General features: G+C 46.2%; 1 long non-coding RNA gene across 1 annotated transcript; it reads left to right on the top strand.

Annotated features, from left to right (window-relative positions):
* Positions 1-2,983: 2,983 nt before the first annotated feature.
* On the top strand, positions 2,984-4,628 carry LOC140711412 (uncharacterized). The gene is made up of 2 exons (XR_012092582.1): positions 2,984-3,441; positions 4,343-4,628. It is a non-coding gene; the product is annotated as an uncharacterized lncRNA (long non-coding RNA).
* The last annotated feature ends 3,898 nt before the right edge of the window (positions 4,629-8,526 follow it).

The raw sequence follows: 8,526 nt of genomic DNA, 5'->3' as shown, positions 1-8,526 counted from the left end.
GACCAGCCTGGCCAACATGGTGAAACCCTGTCTCTACTAAAAATACAAAAATCAGCCAGGTGTGGTGGTGGGTACCTGTAATCCCAGCTACTTGGGAGGCTGAGGCAGGAGAATCTGTTGAACTCTGGAGGTGGAGGTTGCAGTGAGCTAAGACCATGCCACTGCATTCTAGCCTGGGTGACAGAGTGAGACTCCATCTCAAAAAAAAAAAAAAAAAAGCATGCAGTTTCTAGGGCCTAATAAGCAGGAACAGCTGGAAGGCAAAACAAATCTCCAGAAACTAAGGGTCCCATTTTTATATCAAATCCTGATTCCAAAAAGAGGGAATCAGCTCCTCCTCAAAACTACATTTCTTACCTAATTATTACAAACCAAATTTCTCTCATAATGTGAAATAATTTCTGATACCCCCAAAAGTAAAAAATGTCAGATCACACAATGCAAAACAAAACAGATTCTTAGATTTTGAGAGGAATCTATACACTTTTAATTCCTGGGGTTCCATGAGGAAAACAGAGGTTTTTCCCAAAACAGGGTCTGTGGTGCCTCCTCTGCTTTTCCCAAGGAGTCCCAAGCTGTGAGAGCTTGAATATCCACTTTCAATTAAGCTGACTCTTTTTTTTTTTTGAGACAGAGTCTCACTCTTGTCATCCAGGCTGGAGTGAAATGGCATGATCTCAGCTCACTGCAACCTCCATCTCCCAGGTTCAAGCGATTTTCCTCCCTCAGCCTCCCAAGTAGCTGGGATTACAGGTGCCTGCTACCATGGCTGGCTAATTTTTGTATTTTTTAGTAGGGGATTCACCATGTTGGTGAGGCTTGTCTCAAACTCCTGACCTCAGGTGATCTGCCCACCTCAGCCTCCCAAAGTGCTTGGATTACAGGCATGAGCCACCGTGCCCGGCCGCTGATTTTTAACCATAGCACTCTTTTTAAAAATTCCTTTCAATTTTTTATTACCCAACTTTAGCCAGGCCTGATGGCTGATATTTCTGTGCTTAGTGAAAGGAAAATTTAAGATGGTTTATGGAAGGAAAGGAAATCAACAAATGGTAAAGGTCAAACAGATATTAAACCGGGAAGAACTCACTCCCTAAGTCAGGAATTGAATCCTGAACCCAGGCTGCCATTGTGATGGCAGAGACCAAGAGAAAGTACTGCCATGTGGTTACAAGGTCAAGCTCCCAAGGACATACAAGACAAGAAAGAAACCTCATCCAGGTTTTTTTCAGGGACCTGCAGCAAAGTTTATTATTGACTAGTTTGCTGGGCCATCTTGAAAAGCAGGTTTATGGGTTCTGAGACCTGCATTCTATCCTAACGTTCCCTAAGGTACCCCTCTTTGTGACAGAACAATACAGAAAGACACACAAAGCACACCACATTCACTACAGCTTAAGAGTAGCCTTATGAATCCTTTTTCCTATTAATCAAAACTTTACAGAGGAGATAAACAGTGATTTTTACCATTCATTCAACAAGTTTGCACAGAAAGAGAGAGAGAACAGAAGTCTGTCCAGTAAAAAATTCTTACCCTTTCACCAGCATGCCAGGCTTCTGGGTTTCCTTTCCCTGAGCAGACCCAGTGACCCGGCTGGCTGTACCGCAGCCTTAGGGGCCAAGCTGCAACACGGAGAAAAATTATCTTTTTCTGTTCTGGCCAGAGAAAAATATGTGTGACCAAACATAGACATTAGCCACTCTGTTTAGTACCCAATATCACACTGGCCAGGCTTAAACTTGCCCCTGGTTGGGCCCTGATATTGTGAACCCAACTTCCAACTAGGCGTTTCAACATGTGGTCTCTGGGCAAGATTGTTGCCCTGAGTAATAGAAAAGATAAGAAAGGGAAATGAGAGAAAGAAAAGCTTTGCCTGTGGAAGGGTGGGGAAGGCAAAGAGCTCAGGGAGGCCAGAGGAAGACCCACCCATTGAAGTGACACGGAAAAGTTCAGGCCGTCACTTGTCGGTCATGAAGGGATCTTTTCCAGCAGTCCCATCAGCTCTCGAGTTTCCCCTTTTAGGGAAGAAAAAGCTCCCTAAGTCCCATGATCCTGTACATGCCTAATTCTGTCACCCCCAGCTGTCAGCAAGGAGTGCAAGGCAGATTAATCCAAAGAGAAGAGCAGGTAACATCCCATAGTGCCAAACCCATTCTTAGCCGAGAGGGACTTTACTGAGAGGGGCTTCTGATTCCCTAAATCTTAGGAAGGACTCTAACCTTCCTGTGTTGGGCCTCAAACCCAAGTTCAGTCAAGCATCTTTGCCTTTTATTAAGAGGAGCCTTTAACCTACTCTGTCTTAGGAGAGACTGTAACTCTCCTAAGTTGGACTTCTGACTTAGTCCCATCATTTACCTGGGTAACCCCCCCACTAACCCACAGTTGGCCAATCAGTGCTGCTGTCTGTTTCCTTTGGGTTGGGGTTCTCCTCAGTATCGTCCTTCTGTGGCACACCAGAAAGATGTTACCAGGCCCCACCCCTTACCCGTTAGCCTTGTCCCTTCCGTGGTCACCAGAAAGATGTTACCGGAAAGAGGTCCCAATCCAGACCCCAAGAAAGGGTTCTTGGATCTCACACAAGAAGGAATGTGACGTGAGTCCATAGAGTAAAGTGAAAGGAAATTTTTTAGGAAAGTAAGAGTAGCCCCAAGGTTGCCCATTTTTATGGTTATTTCTTGATTATATGCTAAACAAGGAGTGGATCATTCATGTTTCCCCTTTGTAGACCATATAGGGTAACTTCCTGACTTTGCCATGGTATTTGTAAACTGCCATGGCACAAGTGGGAGTGTAGCAGTGAGGACGACCAGAGGTCATTCTTGTCGCCATCTTGTTTTTGCTGGGTTTTGGCCGACCTCTTCACTGCAAACTGTTTTATCAGCAAGGTCTTTATGACCTGTATCTTGTGCCAACCTTCTATCTCATCCTGTGACTTAAATATCTCACTTCCTGGGAATGCAGCCCAGCAGGTCTCAGCCTCATTTGACCCAGCTCCTATTCAAAGCGGAGTTGCTCTGGTCCAAATGCCTCTGACAGTATAACTAAAATTTTTTACCTGTTGATTAGCAATTCCTCTTTTCCTCATCTCCCCAGCCCGTGGCAGCCATGATCCTATCCTTTGCTTCCATGAGTTTGACTATTTTATTTTATTTTATTTTATTTTATTTTATTTTATTTTATTTTGAGATGGAATCTCACTCATTGCCCAGGCTGGAATACAGTGGCATGATCTTGGCTCACTGCAACCTCCACCTCCCAGGTGAAAGCAATTCTCCTGCCTCAGCCTCCTGAGTAGCTGGGACTACAGGTGTGTACTACTATGCCTGGCTAATTTGTATTTTTAGTAGAGACAAGGTTTCACCATCTTGGTCAGACTAGTCTCAAACTCCTGACCTCAAGCGACCCAACCGCCTCGGCCTCCCAAAGTATCGGGATTACAGGTATGAGCCACTGCACCCGGCCGGAGTTTGACTATTTTAGCCACATCATAGAAGGGAAATCACACAGTATTTGTCCTTCTGTGACTGGTTTATTCCTCTTAGCATAATGTCTTTCAGGTTCATCCAAGTTGTTGCATGTTGAATGATTTCCTTATGTATATATGTTTGACGTGTATATATACATATGTATATATACGTAGATATGTTCATTATCCATTCATCTGCCAATGGATATTTAGGTTGTTTCCACATTTTGGCTGTTGTGAATAGTGCTGCAGGAAACATGGGAATGCACAAATCTCTTCAAGATTCTGATTTCAATTCTTTTGGATAAATACCCAGAAGCAGCATTGCTGGATTGTATGGTTGTCCTATTTTTAATTTTTTGAGGAATCTCCATACTTTTTCCACAGGAACTATACCATTTTGCATTTCCATCAACAGAGTACAGGGTTCCAGTTTCTCCACAACCTTGCCAACAACGATCGTCTTTTTTTTTTTTTTTTTTTTTTTTTTTTGTTTTTTTGATAAAAGCCATCCTGAGAGGTGTGAGGTGGTATCTCATTCTGGCTTTGGTTTGTATTTTTCTGATGATTAGTGACATCTTTTCAGATACCTGTTGGTCATATGTATGTCTTCTTTTGACTAATGTCTATTCAGGTTCTTTGCCCATTTTAAAATTAGGTTATTAGGTTTTTTTGTTGTTGCTGTTTTTGGCTATTGAGTTGTAAGAAATGAAAGCTTTTAACCTACATGCAAATGTGCAGTACAAAATCACTGTAGTGTTCACAGATAATCACAGGATTTCTAAAACTATGAAGTCATAATATGCCACAGCAGTGGGGGCTGATAACAGGCCACAAATTTAAAGTTGTGTAGTAAGCATCTTTCCATTTTGTAGGTATAGCTCTATGAGTGAATCCTGGCATTTGGGGATCCTCTGCCCCTCCTCCTCACCAGGGCCTGCCCTCAGCTCATGGACATTCTAGAAGAATGGCAGACAGAAGTAGCATGGAAAGGAGGTCCCTGGAAGTGCGAGGGTGCTGAGGACACAAACCCTCCTGCCTCTACACCATAGAACACCATGTAACCATTTAGAGAGAAGCTGAAGAACAGTAGACAGTAATCTGAAATAAAGCACATCCATGCCACATTTGTGAGTAACAAAAGCCAGTTTCAAAACCAGACTCTGTGCCTTGTGGGTCTTTTTGGAGAAGGTATATATACATATGCCAGAACACGAAATCGAGATGAAAAATCTATGAACCCACTGTGGGATTATGTGATTTTTAGTTTTCTGGCTTTCCTAAAACTTCCAGAGTTTTTACGATGAATACATACTACTTTTGTAGTCAGATAAAAGTATTTTATTTTAAAATGCTAATATGCAAGAAAGAGGAAAGGAGGAGGGAGAAAAAAGGGGAGGAAAGAGAAAGGGAAGGGCCCCCTTTCTGTTGTGCTTGGTTGGCTGGTTTCCATCTGTCCTGGGGCTCCAGAGAGTGGGAGACAAAAGGACTGAGAGTCAGGGAGTGGCGCTGGGCCTGGAACCAGCAGGGGGACAGAGTAGGATATATAGAGTCCTCTGACAGCCCCTTCAGGGAGGGACGGTAGAGACTGGGACAGTCTGTACTCCCAGTGGCCTCGTCACAGCCCTGTTCAAGAGTGGCAGGACCTGGGAACCCACAGACGGATGCAGGCTGTGACTTGGGAGTGACTGCCGGGCATCCCAGGGTTGCACAGACCCCACATCTCAGAGGCTGTGCAGGGTTCAACTCCCTCGCTGAATATCTCCAACTCTGGTTATTAGTTTTAAAGCATTGTCTAGAAATGTGTCATAGTGTGCCATTTTAGTTAGTTTATATAAACACATGTACTGTTTATAATATAAATAACTTTTTAATTTCCACATGCACTCTCTTCAGTTTTCAGGATAACAAAGAGTTGCACAGACACATAGCTGTGCAATACACACACACACACACACACATACACACACACACACACACACACACACACACAGCTCTTCTCCCTTATGGGGCCAGGTGCTTGACTTTTGCTACTCCCATTCCTCCCCTTTCCAGCTGTCACATCATGTCCCTGAGGGGTCACCTTGTCCCCAGGAAGCCCTCAAAGGAGGAGCAGGGGCAGCAGAAACTGGACAGCAAGTTTTATGAGGGCTGGGCCACAGCGTTGCTCACAGCCATATTCCCGGTGCCTGGCATCTTGGTGTTTGTTGAATCTTTGCTGGTGAATGACCCAATGCATGAATGCTTCCTCAGCACCTCTGGCTTCTCAGGGCCTTGCTCCAGGACTCTGGGGGTCCTGGCCCTGGGCGGGTTACCCTCCTGGTGTCACTTTTTCCTCCTTCAGGACTGGGGAAGAATTGTCTTTGTGTGCTCTTTTCCCACTAGGAGTGGTCCTCTTCCTTTGTGGATTCCAAACTCCAGCATGCCTAAAAATCATTTGGGGGGTTTGTCCCCCACCCTGGTGAGCCCTGGGACCTGCTTGATAGTGAGGTGGCTCTGAAGTATACAGCCCCTCCCATGGGGGCTGCACTTTACAACTTTACTTTTTTTGGATAGCACTTAGATGGGAGCTGTCCAAATCCTTCTCTGCCACGACTAAAAGACTCAGAATCTGATTTGCTCCATAGCCATTCGTTGAGCCTTACGGTTCTGTCTTGACAAAGAGAAGTCAGAGTCACTGGGGTTCTCTGGAGGACTCAGCCAGCCTGGGTTTTAGATTCAAGTTGACCTGAGTTCACCTTGCTTCTTATTTTGGGGGTGGGTTGGGTTGTTATCTGTGTCTTCCTACCAGTGGAATGAAAACTCAAACATGCAGGGTGGTTGTGAAGATTCCAGAGATGATCTAAGCGAAGTGCCTAGCACCGACTAGCTCAGCAATGGGAGCACAGTGTGGTGGGGCAGGGGGGTTGATCCCACAACCTGGGGTCTGGGGTCGCCCAGTGGGAGGCCTGGGGGAGACCAGAGGGTGGGCAAGGGGAAGTGGGGAGTTTGCGGATGGATGGGACACTTCACTCTCACCGTGACCTTGGCCCCTAGGGGTGGAGGTCACTCCCTGCAAATGCTAATCTTGGGTTTACCCTCATCAGCCGCTTGCCTGCTGTACTCTTCCATCACCTGTGTGACCAGTGCCCTAAATTACAGTCTACAGTTTTCAATACACGAGTTGTTTCTATTTTTTTGGTTAGATCCTGACTGATACGGAGAGGAAATGCCACAGAATGAAAGAAGTGAGAGGAACTACCTCTGACCAGGCCAGGGTAGGAGACGAAGGCAGATTGAAGGCAGATACCTCTTGGAATCTTGCCAAGTCAAGGAGAGGGGAGGAATCTAGGAAGAAGAAAATTGTTGGGTTAAGGATCACTAGAGGAATTTTCTTTTGTTTGTTTGTTTTTTTTTAAGGGACAAGGTCTTGTTCTGTTGCCCAGGCTGGAGTGCAGTAGTGTGATCATAGCTCATTGCAGCCTCAAATTACTGGACTCAAGCAATCTTCTTGCTTCAGTCTACTGAGTAGCTAGGACCACAGGTGCCTACCACCATAACTGGTCAATTAAAAACATGAAAAAAAAAAAAAAAAAGAATCTCTCTATGTTGCCCAGGCTGTTCTCAAACTCCTGGCCTCAAGCAGTCCTCCCAGATCCTCCCATCTAGGCCTCCCAAAGCACTGGGATTATAGCCATGAGTCACTGTGCCCTGCCAAGGGGGTAGGGATTTAAGCAAAGGCTCAGAGGTCTGTGGCTGCCCAGGGAGTATGAGATTCATCTCAGCACCTTCTCTGGTTCTCTCCACCTGGCCTCTTTCCAGGGCTCTTGGCTGCTCTACTTCGCCTCAGTTGCAGCCACAGCTGCACCGAGAGCCTCTCGTACCCTCACAGTTCCACTGCCAGTCTGGTTCCTCCCTCCTCTGACAGCCACAGGTGCAGCTCCAGAGCAGGCCCTGAAAACTGGCTCCCAAGAGGCCTCCAGAGGGGTCAAGAGGTTGGGTGAGCTTTTCGCAGGGCAGGCAAGGGGTGGGAGATGAGGGCAGCACCTTCAGTGCTCTGATAACTGCTGGGCGGTGAGATTTATTCTCAAGCCTGCAAAGTGCCCAGCTGTGGCAAGGCAGTGGCTGGCACGGTCACGTGTCCCTGGTCTCTGCATCCCATGGTGCCTGTCTCTGTCTTTCTTCCTTCTTTCTCACTGCCTGGAGGATGTGGGCCAAAACAGAAGGTCTTCTGGTTTCCTGGATGAAGACTAAGGCTGGCAAAGCAGGTTGGGTTCAAATTGGGGAGGCCTCTCAATGGCCTTTGAGGAGCCCAGGCTATGTCCGAAAGGCAACGTGGAGACAGTGAAGAGTTTTCAGCAAGAAAGTGACCAGTTTCACCTTAAAGAAAATTTACCGAGTCCTTCCTGGGTGTCAGGTGGAGGTTTTACTGGGGCTGAGTGGGGAATGAAAGGAGGCTGGATCTGCAGAGCAGATCGACCTTGAGGTTGTGCATTTTAACAGAGGTGGGGCGTGGTCCTTGGGATGCTTAATAGGGGCCAGGTAGGACTTCTAGAACCCCCTGAGGCCACACCATGTGACACCACATTGAACTCTGGCCCTGTTGACCATCTGTGAGCCATGTAGCAGGGCCCATCTCTCCCTGCAAGACCCTCCAGCAGGTCTTCCCTCCCTGAATGCTCTTTAGCTCTGCTGGTGCCTGTAATCAGAATGATGGCAATATATTAAAAATAATGGCATCAATGTGTTCAGTACTTCATTTAATCCCTCCAACACTCCTAACAAAGTAGGTATTTTTGCCCTCGTTGATGAAGAAGTTGAGGCACAGAGAGATTTTGTAACTTGCTCAAGGTCACATAGCTACCAAGGAGCCGAGGTAGGAGAGTGGAAAGAGCAACAGTTTCCAAAACTAAGAGAAGTCCACTGGCACCTGCTCCAGCCTGACTAACTCTGAGATCCTGAACAACTCACTTACCTTTCTGGCTGTCAACTTTCCCATGGGTAAAATGCCAAGAACTACATGAGCTGGGTATAAAACTGTGTGGTGCCTAGAAAGTAGTAAGTATGGAATACAAGTAAG

Source organism: Chlorocebus sabaeus, chromosome 3 (genome assembly GCF_047675955.1).
Source record: "Chlorocebus sabaeus isolate Y175 chromosome 3, mChlSab1.0.hap1, whole genome shotgun sequence".
NCBI classification, from domain to species: Eukaryota; Metazoa; Chordata; class Mammalia; order Primates; family Cercopithecidae; genus Chlorocebus; species Chlorocebus sabaeus.
The sequence above is the reverse complement of the archived record's forward strand: the minus strand, read 5'-3'. Positions and strand labels throughout refer to the sequence as shown.